The 15,826-nt window shown below is 40.6% G+C and overlaps 6 non-coding genes across 6 annotated transcripts; 3 read left to right on the plus strand and 3 right to left on the minus strand.

Annotated features, from left to right (window-relative positions):
- Positions 1–263: 263 nt before the first annotated feature.
- trnah-aug lies at positions 264–336 on the minus strand. Its single transcript has one exon. It is a non-coding gene; the product is annotated as a tRNA-His (tRNA).
- A 940-nt stretch (positions 337–1,276) lies between these two features.
- Positions 1,277–1,348, minus strand: trnah-gug. Its single transcript has one exon. It is a non-coding gene; the product is annotated as a tRNA-His (tRNA).
- Positions 1,349–7,863: 6,515 nt separating this feature from the next.
- Positions 7,864–7,945, plus strand: trnal-uag. Its single transcript has one exon. It is a non-coding gene; the product is annotated as a tRNA-Leu (tRNA).
- A 4,302-nt stretch (positions 7,946–12,247) lies between these two features.
- trnag-ucc lies at positions 12,248–12,319 on the minus strand. Its single transcript has one exon. It is a non-coding gene; the product is annotated as a tRNA-Gly (tRNA).
- Positions 12,320–14,329: 2,010 nt separating this feature from the next.
- Positions 14,330–14,403, plus strand: trnat-agu. The gene has a single exon. It is a non-coding gene; the product is annotated as a tRNA-Thr (tRNA).
- Positions 14,404–15,180: 777 nt separating this feature from the next.
- On the plus strand, positions 15,181–15,254 carry trnat-agu. The gene has a single exon. It is a non-coding gene; the product is annotated as a tRNA-Thr (tRNA).
- The last annotated feature ends 572 nt before the right edge of the window (positions 15,255–15,826 follow it).

Raw genomic sequence — 15,826 nt, forward strand, 5'->3', positions numbered from 1 at the left:
TCCACGATACAGCTAGCTACGGCAACACAACTTAAACAAACCACATGGTTATTGTTCTATGTCCTATAATGTTACAGATCGACGCGATACGCGGGTCTTATATACACAGTATATGTATTTATAAATATATAAATTTATTTTTTTAACCCAGCCAAGCAGTAAGGCAAGGTAAGGCAAGAGCCTCACAGGAGCAGGCAAAGAGAATGTCCTGGGGGGTCAAGTTGGAAATAACAAACAAGGGATTTAGTCCCTAAAGAGCACTACGAGCTAGCCAGGAGTCAAACCTAGAATCTTCTGATTCATAGTCAGACACGTTATCCATTGCGCCACTAGCCCTACGTTCAGTCTTAGCCATAGCTACGTTCGCACACGATTGTATGCAAACAGTGGGGATCTTTGTTGGCAAGGGTGTAGAAGGCCAGTTAAACGTTTGTTACAGTCCAAAATTTGGGGACTCTTGCAGGACTTTTAGGCTAAGCTGTCCTGTTTCTATCAATGTACAGTAAAGCAGAAGATGTAGTAATTCAAAGAAACAACAGAAAAGTAGCTTCTCACAGGTGCCGTGACGCAGATTCCTACCGAGGTTGCTGCAGCCACCGCAACGCAGAGTACCAAGCACTATAAGATCACGACCATTTGGTATTAAAATCGCTGCGTTGTTGTGATAGCATAGTCGGAAATCGGATCCACAATTATGCAGCTATTTTCTAGGTCCCCCTAATTGTTGAGTAACAACTGACAATTCCAGCGATAGTTTATCTAGTTCTGCTGATTCTAAAAAACAACAACAACAGAAAGCTTGATGATAGCTGTGCTTCAGTTAAATTGAAGGATTTAGAGCTGTTTTAGCACATGTTGAAAAGATATTTACGCATCATTTGGCTTTTTACTGTGTATTTAATATACTGTGATAGACAGTTTGTACAGGAGTAAACTTGGAAATGAGGATCAAGTAATTTAATAGCTAAAGAACAGAACAAACTATCCAGGAGTCAACCCTAACATCTTGTGATCTGTAGTCAGACGCATTACCCATTGCCCCACTAGCCCTACGTTCAGAGAGCATTGGGAGTACCTGGCTTCTTACACCATTCCATGCAAACAGTGTTGATCTTTGTTGACAAGTGTACAGAAAGCCAGTCAAATCTTTGTTGTAGTCCAAAATGTGGGGCCTCCTGCAGGACCTTTGTCCTAAGCTGTCCAGTTTCTATCAATGTAAAATGAAGCAGAGGATGGAACAATTTGGAGGCATAAGAGAAAACTAGCTTCACAAAGCTGCCGTGACCCAGATTTGAACCGGGGTTGCTGCGGCCACAACGCAGAGTACTAACCACTATACGATCACGGCCACTTTGTACCAGTAGGGCCTTGTTGTTGTGAAAGCATAGTGGGAACTCTGAATATCAACTCTCTTGATATTTTCCCGCTTTCCCTGATTGTTGACTAACAAATAAAAATGTTATGGAGGGTTTATCTAGCACTGCTGATTCTGTCCGTCAGGGACACTTTCTTTTTCAAGAAAAAAGGATTGGCAAGCAAAAACAGAAAAACAACAGCAAGAGCTTGATTAATGCTGTAGTTGACTGACACTTAGAGGCTTAGATGAATTTACACACATGTTGAAACGATAATTACTCATCATTTGTCTCTTTATAGATATACATTTCCTTGTAGAGTTTGTCCTGGGGGGTAAAGTTGGAAATGACAAACAAGGGATTTAGTCACTAAAGACAGTACAAGTACAAGTTAGCCAGGAGTCAAAACCTAGATTCTTCTTATCTGTAGTCAGACGCGTTATCCATTGCGCCAAAGCTGGGGAACAATAGTTGCATCGGGGGGGGATGAATAGGAAAAAGGGGAAGAGTGAGGGAAGAAGGAAAAAGAGGAAAAGGAAGAGGAAAAAGGAGGAAAAAAAGAGGAAATGAGAGAAAAGATGAGAAAGATGCTAAATTACACACAAAGGAAAATCACATCTACAAAAATAAATTTGATGGATATGACTCCCTGATGGTCTAGTGGCTAGGACTGGGTGCTCTCACCGATGCGGCCCGGGTGCAATTCCCGGTCAAGGAAGGGTCAGGACTTTACACACTATAAAAAATCTGTTATTTGTCATACATTTAAACACACCAATAAATTAGAAAAATAAACTGAATTCAAGGGACAACTAGCACATGTGAAACCACCTGTGGGAGTGGAACATGAATGTGTAGAGATGGGCTTTTAAACAATGCACCTTTTGACATTTTGAGATGTCACAGTAGGAAAAGCAAAGGTAAAAAATAAATGAATTATGACTCATTTCAATTTAGATTTTTACAGTAGACATAAGGCATTACAAAGTCAAGAAACTAGGTGCTGATAGTGAAGGGCAAATGGAGCTTTGGTGAATCACTGAACACCTTAGGGCATTATACTGTAAAACTAAGGTAAACTTAGGGGATTTTTACTACTGTAAAACTAAGGTACAGTAAGGGTGTTATACTATAAAAAACATGTACAGTTACAATACACTTCCGCAAAGTTACCACAAAAATAAAATAAAATGTCTAGCAGTGTACGGTACATCCATCTTACCTTGGCAGGTGTACTTGTGGAAACTGTGAACACATGCCCCTGGAGAGAGAAAATATATATGTTGCAGAGAAATACCTCAGGTATCTAAAACTACAGATACTGTACATTAACTCAAGCTACTTTATGCTTTCTGCACATTCAACATTATGAAATAGCAGCAGGCTCATTGTGTTTTTTTTTACAGGTCATGAGAAGAATGGCCCAGGTTCCTGAGGAGATAACCTGTATGATTGACCAGCCTGCCTTTTCTAAAAACTTGTTTTGTTGAATGATGACTTTCACAGGGAGTGTACATACCTGCATAAAATTCCAATGAAGGGGAAAACATTTTTGGGAGCAAACCGCTGGATAACACTGCACTGCTAAATGTTACCCAGTCATAATGCTACGCAAACACCATAAGACGTCTGGTTTTGTAAGAATAATAAGAAAGGTTACCGTTACTTCGTATGTGAGGTCTTATTTTCATATGAGACAGTTGTGTCCTGCGATAAGCCATGCCTGGAGCATCTGTTTGGCATGCTGCGTCTTTCATGTGTTGTCGTTCTTGTGATGTACTCTGAAATTAAAAAAACGTGCAAATAAATACATTGCAGCCTATATACACACACACACTGTTTATACAAGATTGACTACATATCATATGAAATGATAACGTTTCCAGTTCTGTTGTCGAAGTAAACAGGATCGACATAGCCAGCTAGCTAGGTGAGTAATGTTACAGCTTAGCTAGCAACGAAACTATCATCATTCTACTCAGGTGCAGTTAGCTTTCTTGCTGAAATACAATAAAAAAATTGACATGACAAAGTGGGCAAACATACATCGTGAACTGTAGATGTCGCCACATGACAACACAGGGTATTTATTTGGATGAAACACAGTTGAAAATGAAAAGTTAAAATGAAAACACATTCTACCTATGCTAGCTACACATTCTACCTATGCAAGCTACAGCACACTTACAGCTTGTTGTTGTGATAACCATACAGTTGGAATAGCCCTTTTTTCAGTAACAGCAGCTTAGCAAATCCTGCTTTAAATTTTTTCCAAAGTTTTGAAAACTGTCTTTGGTGAAATGGTTCTAGCAAATTAATAATTGAGTGTCGGACTTCACAGGGATCTCCTTATAAACATCAGCCATGCCCATCAAGTATTTGGTTCCTTGGGAAGACTATGAGAAGTGTCTCCATTCCCTGTACAGCCTGGAAGACTGCATTTACGACCCTGGTTCATTGTCAATATCCTGGAAAATTTTCCAAACTTTCTTCTTTTTAAATCCCGTCAACGTTCACAAGCAGCATTCTCAGGCGGACATCCACTTGACCTTGGTCGTGGGGTGTGACCATTCTCCTAATACAGCCATGGGCGTGACAAAGCTACAAATCCTGAGATCTTGACGTCACCTTTTAGCTTTGTTGGGATTCGGCCGTTTTCAGCGGCAGTTTCAAAATGCGAGATTTGCAGAGGAAAGGCACGTCAGTGGGATTTTGAGCTTCTATGTATGACACCAAACTGTTGTTATTCACATATGACAGGTAGAACAATGTTGCATTCTATCACCCCTTTAAGATTACTCTTCAGTAGGTGGAGATAATTCATTTCAGACACAGACACTTTGCTAAACATCAATAGACTCAACGCTGATAGAAAGCACAGCAATTAGCAGAGGATGGTTTCGATCCATTGACCTCTGGGTTATTGGCCCAGCAGGCTTCCGCTGCACCACTCTGCTCTGCTGTTCATGCTCAGGCGAAGGAAACTTCTGGGATTCACATTTTGAGAGACGACGGCAACAAAGGTTCCAACAGCTTTCGGGTTGCAAAGTTAAACATTTGGTAGACCTTGCAACTATCTTTTATGTGAGCTTACTGCTTACCTCAAAGAATATTGAAGGAGTCTACTGAAGCAATAATGAGCCAATACCTTGTTAAAAAATGTTATCAACACCCTTCCCTTGAACATCTTCTGTGGCATATTCTCTGTAAAGAGCCATTACCGCTACACGGTCTGTTCAAGTCCAGGTGCTGGAAAATCTGTGATTCACGTTTTGAGGGAATGGGATCTGCATGTGCATTCTTACCAGCAAGTTTCTTGAGGTCCAAATGGCATCTTTGATGGCGGCCAGGGTGAGCCACTGATTTGCAATGTCACATGCTGGTATCTGTTTCTTTGGCCTCGCCCCATATAGCACTAGCTGTGCTGTGAGGACCTCCCTTGCTGGTAAGTACGGGAATTGCAAGGAGCCGGCCATTGCCCACAGGTCTACAGCAGAGCGGCCCTCCCAGAGCAAATGCCTCAAGCCAGCCCCCGCACTGGACTCTCTGGATCCCGCTCCTGCACAACTGAAATGAGATGTGTTAAAAACATACAGTTATTCTTGCTCAAGGTGAACACGTTTTAAAAAGTTATGGATAAAAGCATAGGTTGGTGGCAGGATTAAAGACCAAGGTACTTTAAGATCAGAGGGTAAGGTCTTCAATCTTCTGAGCTATGATCCCATCCAGAACTGTGCCATAGCTGCAGTCTTAGGATTTCTGGATGAGGCCGTGGCTGCTGTTATGTGTATAGCTGTAAATCTACTCCCTAAAAACAATAAGAGATCCAGCATTCCTTTCCCTCCTTTCTCCTTTGGCTTCTTCATCACTCTTCTTTGCACTTGTTCCAACTTGGACCCCCACAGGAAATAAAAGATGGCTCGTTCCAGGTCTAAAATCTCTTTCTGGATGGGATACTCGTCAATTGATCTGCGAGTTCATGTGATAGTCTTTGCAAAATCTGAAGAAATTCCCTCCAGGTGGTCCTGTGTTATCAAATTCACAAGAATGGGATGTGCAAGTAACTATATTATCTCCCTTCGATAGCTCAGTTGGTAGAGCGGAGGACTGTAGAGGCATAAAACTGAAATCCTTAGGTCGCTGATTCAAAGGAATATTCTTTTCCAGATTTTCCCTTCGGGGATCAATAAAGAATTTCGGATGTAGAGATGGACGGATGACCCAAAAACATAAGATTTCTTGTCGAGACATAACAAGAAACAAAAAAAAGAGGTGGGGGAGATAGAGTTAAGCCCTGACAGAATAGAGAACTACAGACAAAAGAAAATGTGAAATAGTGCCAAGTGTGACCAATAGGGAAAAATGGGAACGCATACGCTTAATAAGTAGACTTCCAGAGTATTTGCATAACAAAGACAAAAGCATGGACGTTGTAATAAGATGGTGTCGTCTATCGTTGTTTTTCTTAGATCAACAATACCTTCCGAAGTTGAATAGCTATTGCATACCCGGTAATATTAGAGAAGAGCTCTTGTTGGCACTGTAGGCGGACAATTTAGAAAATTAAGTTACTTTACACTTTAAACTGTTACATCTCCTCTGAATCACCATGTGTAAATTGTCAAGCCTCATTGGCATGCAGACCACCATCTACAGTGGGTAAATCACTGGCTAGCTATGCATGAGTACATCATACCTTTCACCAGGTTCAGGTGGTTAATAGTTATGGTCAAATGAAGCTTCATTAAGCTTTCAGAACAATATTCTTCATTTTTTGAACGCATAAACTCAGTAGTGTTTTATTATTGGTTATGCATCTGTGATTGCCCTAGAGGTGATCTCAGTCCAGGACCTCCCCACTCATCATTGTTAGTTTTACACTGTCCAGCATAAAATCGTTGACAACATACCTCACACTCATCCATGCATACACATTCACCCCTGACTAAACTGACTAACACCATCATTGAATTATCATTTCTTTTGTTGTGGTCACATTCTCGCAATTCCTTCAACCTTTGCACACGGTCTTTTGTCCTGGCCTTTTCATGGGGTCATGACAAAGCATCTAGGTTTGATCTTAGCCTTTGTGTGACTACATAGGTTTCCAGAAACATTGCTTTCATTAAGTTTGACGACCAAATTATTAGTTTTTCTGAAATTTTCCCAACCGTTGCAACTGCTTGCATAGCCTCGTTGGTGCAGTAGGCAGCGTGTCAGTCTCATAATCTGAAGGTTGTGAGTTCAACCCTCACACGGCGCAGGTTTAAAAAAAAAAAAAAAACACAACTGATGCCGAAAATACAGATACAGGTGGTTGTACACTGGCACAAGTGCATGAATGGAAGTTGTGATGCTATGGTCATTTCTGAGCTTGAGACAACAAAAGGCAGGATGGTAGCAAACCAATCACTCATATACCAAACTGCAGATGTTATGTCATTAACAATATTGTGTTATCTCATAGGTCCTGGAAGCAATTTATTTGCAATGAACATTGTATTGTCCAGCAGAAAAGCAACAGGTGTGTTACTTTTTAACTATGATTTTTACCATAGCAGTGCAATCATTTTGCCCAGGTTTGATTTCCAGCCACCACAGTTGTATTTACAGGTTTTGAAGCCATATTCAACATTAACATTACATGTTTTACCCAGGTTTCTTCTTTTATTCAGTGATATTTCAATTTCCTTGCGGGAGTCATCCCAAAAGGATTAATAAAGATAAGTCTAAGTCTATCTTGGAAAAAAGTCAAAAAAATCTGAAACTCTTTAGGGGATATAGCTCAGTGGTAGAGCTCATGCTTTACATGTATGAGGACCTGGCATTCGCAGCAGGTATTATGGTAGAGTCTTTAAAAGAGCTGCAAAAGATATTACCTCCTGTGGTAATCAGACTGCTAGGGTTATGGAGCATAGTGGTAGACTAAGACCTCCTGTGACAGAAACTAAGCGGTATGCTCTCTCCTTTTTTACCTCAGACCATCAGACAGCACAACAAGCACGTTAAATGTACTTGTTTTACAGTTTCTATTTTACTGTATTTATGTACTTGTACTGTACAGTAGTATATAGAATATTGTATTATGCTCCAGTTTTATGGGTGTTACAGCAGGTATGAGCACTGTAGCTTCCGTTTTTATGGATGAAATAAATTTGACATGCTGTTGAGTCTACTCTTCAGCAGGTGGAGACATTTCACTTCAGACACTTCAGACAAGCAACAGATGCTTTGTTAAACATCAACAGACTGGAAATGCTGATACAAAGCATAGGAATTTGCAGAGGATGGTTTTGATCGATTGACCTCTGGGATATGGGCCCAGCACACTTCCGCTGCGCCACTCTGCTCTGCTGTTTACAGAGTGATAACATTTTTAATAGAGTACTGTCATTTTTCAATTAAGTATTGGCTTTTGCCTTGCAAAAGTTTTGTTCCACTGACATTAACAAGCATACCGTTAGTCACGGTCGGTTTTATGTCACGATGGGGAGTGCAAGTAGATGTAGGTAGTGTGGCCGAGTGGTCTAAGGCGCTGGATTTAGGCTCCAGTCTCTCTGGAGGCGTGGGTTCAAATCCCACCCCTGCCATTTGCAAATGTTACATAGCTGGAAGACAACCAACATGATAACATGGAGTTGTAGCTTGTTGAAGTTGCAAATGTCAACATGGCTGACAGCTGTTTATATCTCTACTCTGAAATTTTTACAGCTCTACTCGCAATGCAAGGTTTTTCAATGACAACCAATCACAAGTGTTCAATGGGAAATACTCATTCATTGCCAAAATTGTCGGTAACCTTGACGGGGCGCGTGTCGGCCGTCGCGGTAGCGATTTTCTACCTATACCATCCAAAGACTGAGTCTGTAGGTACAGTGGGGCTCAAATGTTTGGGCACCCCAGGTAAAAAATTGTATTAATGTGCATAAAGAAGCCAAGAAAAGATGGAAAAATCTCCAAAAGGCATCAAATGACAGATTAGACATTCATATAATATGTCACAAAAAGTTAGATTTTATTTCCATGATTTACACTTTCAAAATAACAGAAAATTTCCCAAAATTTCGAGCCCCACTGTATCTTCTAACCTTTACTTTAAAGTATTTATATGATATACATTAAACACAGATCAGATTAAGCTTGTTCACAAGCAGCATATCTGTAACCTTTATTGTTCATATCTCAAGCATTTTAGAATGACATATCTTTCTTCACCTAGACCGATTTTGGTTTGAGTAATTAGCCAGGCCCCCTCATCCAGTCTCATGTCATCCAGTCTCCTGTAATTAAACACAACATAAAACATAACATAATGAGTCATACTAGTCATTGCATTATTAAATCTTACAAGTTAGGATGCATTTTGATAAAATAACTTATAGAAGATTTAACTTGAAGTTAGCTCAAATGACTAAACATAAACATGTCAGCAGTTATTAATATTAACAACTGAGAGCTAACCATCCAATCACATTACTCTTTAATGCTCCCAACATGTTCAAACCGCCAACCTCAAAGCTTGAAAAAAGCCCACAAATTCCTTGCGCCCCTCCTGCAGTAAAACAGAGAAGAATGAGCAATAAGCTCACTTGAAGCCACAGAAGGTATTTTTCTTACACTTCAATCGGACTCTGTCTTTGAATTCAAATATTTGGTATTCAAGAAAATTCCGCAACTTATGATATACTGTGATTTTACTAGCGGTTTCTCGATCACAGAAACTAGCTTGATCATTGACATACAGTTGCCCGTCACATATCACAAATATCGTATTGAGCAATAGGTACACAGTTTGCAGTACTGTATTTCTGATAGAGGTATCATCACTTTGTTATCTTTGGGCTGCTGTATATTCTCCTGCGGAAGGATAAATCCCAGAGTTGGCTAACTCCTGGGTATTTAAGCAACAAACTCCCCTGGGTGGACTCGAACCACCATCCTTTCAGTTAACAGCCGACTGCACTGACCTATTGCGCCAAAGAGACTGTGCCTGTCTGATGTTTTATGAGCGCCAGCTTGATCTTTAAGCCACAACCATTTGCTTTATGGCCTTTTGAGGTTGGGCTGCACATATATGCAAATCAGGCTATTTTCCTGTTACTCAGAATTTGGGGAAGCTGACTCATACGGAAATGTAAAAGCTGGACGTGCATTGTATTGTTCTTACATGTCAATTGGATTCTTAATTTGAGTTCAAATATTTGGCATCCAAGAAAATTTCAGAACTGTATGTGTATTCTTGTATTACATCAAGTGACCTGCATCCCAATGACCGTCAAGAGATGTCAAAAGTACTCACTGCCCGTACTCAAGTAGAAGTACAGATAATTGTGTTAACAAATACTCTGGTAAAAGTAGAAGTACTGATTTAACTTCTTTACTCAAGTAAAAGTAACAAAGTACAGGCTTAGCAATTTACTTAAAAAGAGTAAGAAGACTCGCCCCAATGGTGCAATTAAAAACCTCCTTCACCATTCTAAATGTCTAAGGGACATTTGGCAGGTTTCATGTGTTCAGAAACGGTCTTAAATTCCTCAAACACAGCTGAGTGTGTAGGAGAAGCAGATAAAAAGAGGTTAAAATCAGCACTAGGTTATTTTCCTGATAGATGCTACTTTGTCAATAGAATAACCAAGAAATTTCTCACATGTACTGATTGACACATCTGTCGGAGCAGAGGTGCATGGATATATGACAGAGTTAATCGTATTAAACAACAATCTAGGTTTGTGGCAATTGCTAGCTATGACAAAAGAGAGATGCTGCATCTTTGCCACCTTCACAGCATTCTGGTACATGGATAGACTGTCCCTAAACACACCCAGTGTCACATGTAGATTGTCTTTCCATCTTAATTCAGCTTGTCTGCAGTGCTGCCTAAGGGCCCTTGTGGTGTCATTTAGCCAGGGGTCCGCCTTAGCTTTAACAGCTTTAATCTGATAAGGGGCAATAGAGTCTAGGATTTCAGTGCATGTGGAATGGAACAGAGAGAGAATGTTATCTGGGGAAGAGGGAGGGACCAGACCATTCTTGGCATAAAACTGTGAGCTCACAAACGCAGATGCAAACTCTCCAGCTGAAGAGGAGGTGATGCAGCAGCGCCTAGAAGCTGAGGAGACAGGCTTAATTGCGGGTGGTGGAACATGTCTATATCTGTGGATCCTCATGGAGGCAGCTTGATTGATTGGTATGCTCCCTTATTTGTGCGATATAACAGAGATCTAATGTTTTATCAAACTGGGTTGGGAGAGTAACCTTTCTGGTTACTTTTTGACAAATAAAGCCAGTGATGTCACTCAAAGAAAGTTACTGGCTGGGAATCAAAGCCATATCAACTGCTTGGAAGGTAGCTATGCTCAGCACTATACCACTATCGCTGGACAATGTAACGTTCGTTGCAAATCTTGCAACACATCTGGTTATAGAGACTGAAAATAAATGCTCAGAGTTGGCTTCCAGTACCTATGAGATATTACAGTATTGTCCATGAAGGCGCCTCTGCCATACTACTGGGATACTAAAATCCCTTTTTTGACCACAAAAAACAGTGACTGTATATCACTGTATATATAGTGATATATTTTGCTGACAGTTGAGAAACCTTCCTTTGCTAACTATAACATGGATGACTGAGAAACTACTATATCATGACATGCTTAATTTACTATATAATAATTTTTGAGACAGGTCCTACTGAGTATTTGTTGAATCAGTCCAAAGCGCTGCGTTCAGGTCGCAGTCTCCACTGGAGGCGTGGGTTCAAATCCCACTTCTGACAACTTGTGTTTTTCTGAGACATGATATTGTGAATAAAGAACATAGGAGTTCTTTGTATTTAAGAGGACATGAATGTGAGATCCATTGGGGTCTCCCCGCGCAGGTTTAAATCCTGCCGACAACGAGAGTGGTAGCAAACCAATGGCACATCACAGTATACCAAATTGCAGATGTGCCTTTAAGACCAATGTTGTGTTATCTCTGGAAGGTACTCCAGAGTTCACAGGTACTGGAAGTATCCTGAGTCCAACCATGTATCTCTTAGTGTTTAATTTCAGTCTGTGTTACAAGATTTTCCAGCAAAAAGGCAACAGGTGTGTTACTTTTCGACTAAGATTTATATAATTAGCAGTGCAAGCCTTTAGCCTAGGTTTGATTTCCAGCCACAGCAGTTGTATCTACAGGTTTTGAAGCCATATACAACATTAACATTACATGTTTTACCCAGGTTTCTTCTTTTATTCAGTGATATTTCAATGTCCTTGTGGGAGTCATCCCAAAAGGATTAATAAGGTTAAATTCTTAGTCTAGCTCAGAAAAAATAAAAAATAAATCTGAAAATCTTCAGGGGATGTAGCTATTGGCTTTTTCCTTGCCAAGGTTTTTTTTCCAACAACATTAACAAGCATACCGTTAGTTACGGTGCCTGTGTTTGTCACGATGTGGAGAGCTGATGCTAGCAGGTAGTGTGGCTGAGTGGTCTAAAGCGCTGGATTAAGGCTCCAGTCTCTCTGGAGGCGTGGGTTTTAATCCAACCGCTGCCATTTGCATATATTACATAGCTGGAAGGCAACTCATGTGATGTCTTACAGCTGTGTCATTTGGGCTGAACTTGGTGAAGTAACTAGAATCATCCATCAATCACCTTGCTGAGATTGTTCCTTGTTAACCTGAGGTTCAACGATTGGTGAAACCTTCCTTTCCAACACTTTGGAGTAGAAAATCAACAAATAATTGTAATCTCCATATTGATCAAAATATTCGTGATTATAATTTTGGCCATAATCATGGAGCCCAAAGAGATCTATTCTTTTATCAAAACCAGGTTGGGCAAGTAACCTTTCTGCTAACTTCTTGTAAAATAAAAGCAAGTAACATCACTCAAAGAAAGCTACTGCGATGGCTGGGAATCAAACCCAGGTCAACTGCTTGGAAGGCAGCCATGCTCACCACTATACCACCATCGCTGGGCAATACAATGTTCACTTCAAATCTTGTAATACATCTGGGCATTGAGACTGAAAGTGCGCTCTATCACTGAAAGTCCCTCCAGGGGGTCCTGGAGTGTGTGTATGCGTTTGCATGTGCTAGCTCCCTTAGATACCTCTGTTGGTAGAGCCGAGGACTGTAGAGGCATAAACCTGAAATCCTTAGGTTGCTGCTTCAAATTCAGCTCGAAGGAGCCATCTTTCCAGAGTTTCCCTTCAGGGATCAGTGAAGAATTTCTGATTCTGATGTAGAGATGGACAGACGACCCAAAAGCATAATACTTCTTGCCAAGACATAACAAGAAACAAAATAAAAGGTTCAGGGAGATAGTTTTTTCAGGACACCCAAATTTTGTTGCTCAATATGGCAGGCATTCTATGCATCCAGGACCAAATGTTTTACCATTTCATCCACTACGGACCCCTAAGGAAACGTTTGACTGTGAACTCTTGTTACCCATAGCAACGACAGGTAACAATGAGTGGAAGTACTTCTCTCTTTTCGTATAATCGCCACTATACGGCCCAGTTTAATCTCGGAAAACTTTGCGGAAATCCTGCAAACAGCTACGATGACTGTTTATCTGTGTGGATTTTAAAATCTATCTGTCGACCCCGTCTTGCCCTTATTGGATGGAATGATGTCAATTTGCGCTTTTTATCTGTTATACATAACAACCTGGATGCAACAAAGCACCCTTTTCTCCTGTTTTGTACACAACCCAAAGTTTACCAAAACAAAAGATAACTTTCACCGAATCCCCTGGTTAAATCATAGTCAGTAGCTTTACATGTGTTGACAACACATGTACTGTGTCCAAACCTTTCTGTGTAAAAAGTATCAATCTCAGACATTAGTTCCAAATGAAAAACAACTGTTGTCAGAAGTGGGAACCCCCAGTTGAGAAACCTTCCCTTGTTAACTATGACATGGATTACTGAGAACCTACTATATCATGACATGTTTAATTTCTATATTATAATTTTTTAAACAGGTCCTACTGAGCAGCCGCTGGATCAGTCAGGGTGGCCGAGTGGTCCAAGGCAGCGCGGTCAGGTCGCAGTCTCAACTGGAGGCGTGGGTTCGATATTGGGGATATTGTTTTTGTTTTGTTTTTTGCTGTTTGCTGTGGTGGTGTAGCTTGGGAGGGGGGGGTGATAAGATAAGTTGCTTGCAAGGGTTACACAATCATCAGCTCACATTTGCACACCAACTTTCAACAGTACCTTCCCTTACCTACTTCACATGCGCTCCTTATATTCCATGGTCTTCTTTTTATTTTATCAGCATGTTTATTGAGCTAAATTAGAGGCAATTAGGGTGTTTGTGGTGTTGAGGGTATTCTGGGGTTGTGTATATAAAGTAGTAGTAGATAGATATCAGAGATCCACCCATTACCTTAATTTTTCTGCGTTGTACTTTTCCCTTGCCGGGTGAGTTAGGGAAACTGTTGCAGCATAGCGGAGTATTCTGTTTACCTCCACACGCGTAGTCTTCTCTTCAAGCAGACTTACTGCCTCCTGGTCTAGTCTTGACCTGGTTACCACTTTCTCATTTTTGTATGGTAGCACATCCAGCTGCTAGAGATTCTCAACAATCTGGAAGAGCTCCATGTTGGAAGGAACAGTGGACTTGAGAAGGCACTGTTGGTGTTGCTCCACGATCCGTGCTGGGCCCTGAAACGTTCCACCCCAGTCTGGTTCGAATGGTGAGTGGTCCACCTGGTGGACCGAGCTTCACTGGCTCTATGGGGGTGAAATGTGGATGATTAGCACCAATAAGAAGGAGTGGGCTGGCGTTCTCAAACTGCTGAAGGGAGAGACCTGCCAGGTACTTATACCTCTTCTGCAGACTGACTGGATAGGATTGATCCGCCAAGCCTAGGCGAGCTAACCCATTACTCTCAATACTGCCAGTCAGTACACTGTATGTTTAGCTTATACAAGGTAAAAGACAAATTAAGACTTAATGGGGTTGCTACTTGTGGAGGTGCTGTGGCTTAGTTGGTTAAAGTGCCTGTCTAGTAAACAGGAGATCCTGGGTTCAAATCCCAGCAGCACCTTGTTGTTGGAGAGATTACCTCTGTTGGCATGTTGTCATCAGCTCTGGGGTGAAGCCAGATGCGTGGCCATATTGGAGGAACTTGGTGTAAACAACTGCACAGAGTGCAGTGTTGGGCACTTTGGATACTTTATGTGAATGTAGCCATATCTAAACAACAGAAAAGCGTCCAAGATGCAAAGGCATATAGTAGAAGGGAAGGACAACATTTTGAGAAATTATTATCTATTATTATTATCCTAATATAGTCAACTAATATCAAATAATCAATTTATTAATTTTTATTACAGCAATTTTTATTACAGCAGTTAAAATCAGGCAGTCAGCGCCCAAAGTGCCTTGGCTGTTAAAGTTCATGTTTATTTGACCTCTGACCTCAGTGAGCATCACATGCACCTGAAACCCCACCCGACAGTGATGTCACAGGGTCCTGGTGTACACCGGGGCCACGTTCAGCCCCAACAAAACAAGGTTTAAAAGCATAAAAAAAAGGTTCCAATCCATTTCCCTTTAGATATTTATTGTCCCTCAACAGGCCACAACTGGGCAAAATTAAATAATGCTTGTTAAGCACTATAGCAAAAATAAATAACAAATTTGTATACTCTCTTAATTAGTATTGCGTTATATTAATATGTTAAAGCAAAAAGGAAGACATTACTTTATTTGCGTTACTTTTGTAACACGTTAATCCCAATACTGCCAGTCAGTATACGGTATGTTTAGTTTATTCAAGGTAAAAGAGAGATTAAGACTTAACATTGCAACTGGTCATGGAGGTGCTGTGGTTTAGTTGGTTAAAGTGCCTGTCTAGTAAACAGGAGATCCTGGGTTTAAATCCCAGCAGCACCTTGTTGTTGCAGAGATTACCTTTGTTTGCATCCCATCATCAAGTCCACCCAATCCCCATGCTACCCATTAAACCATGGTTGCAAATGAAAAAGGCATGTTACAGAAACACTACATTAACACAGACTTAAGATCGGGGGGGGGGGGTAGAAATGAGTTACATTTACTCTGTTACATTTACTTGAGTAAGTTTTAGAAAAATGTTCAAAATGTTTTTTGAGAAATGAGATTAATCCTAAAACCTCCTGTGTTAATCTGACTTGAAGGGTTTTGGAGCGTAGTGGTAGACTAAGACCTCCTGTGACACAAACTAAGCAGTATGCTCTCCCTTTTATACCTCAGGCAATCGTAGACAGCACAGCAACCACTTTAAACTTACACAATTTACAGTTTTTATTGTACTGTATTAAGAAAGTGTTAATGCTCCAGTTTTTATGATTGTTACAGCGGGTATGAGCACTGTAATTTCCATTTTAATGGATGAAATAAACATAACATAAAGAACTTACCCTTCAGCAGGTGGAGACATTTCACTTCAAACAGAGATGCATCGTTAATTTTCAACAGCCTGGAAG

The sequence above is a fragment of the Etheostoma cragini genome, unplaced genomic scaffold (assembly GCF_013103735.1).
Source record: "Etheostoma cragini isolate CJK2018 unplaced genomic scaffold, CSU_Ecrag_1.0 ScbMSFa_985, whole genome shotgun sequence".
Lineage (NCBI taxonomy): Eukaryota > Metazoa > Chordata > Actinopteri > Perciformes > Percidae > Etheostoma > Etheostoma cragini.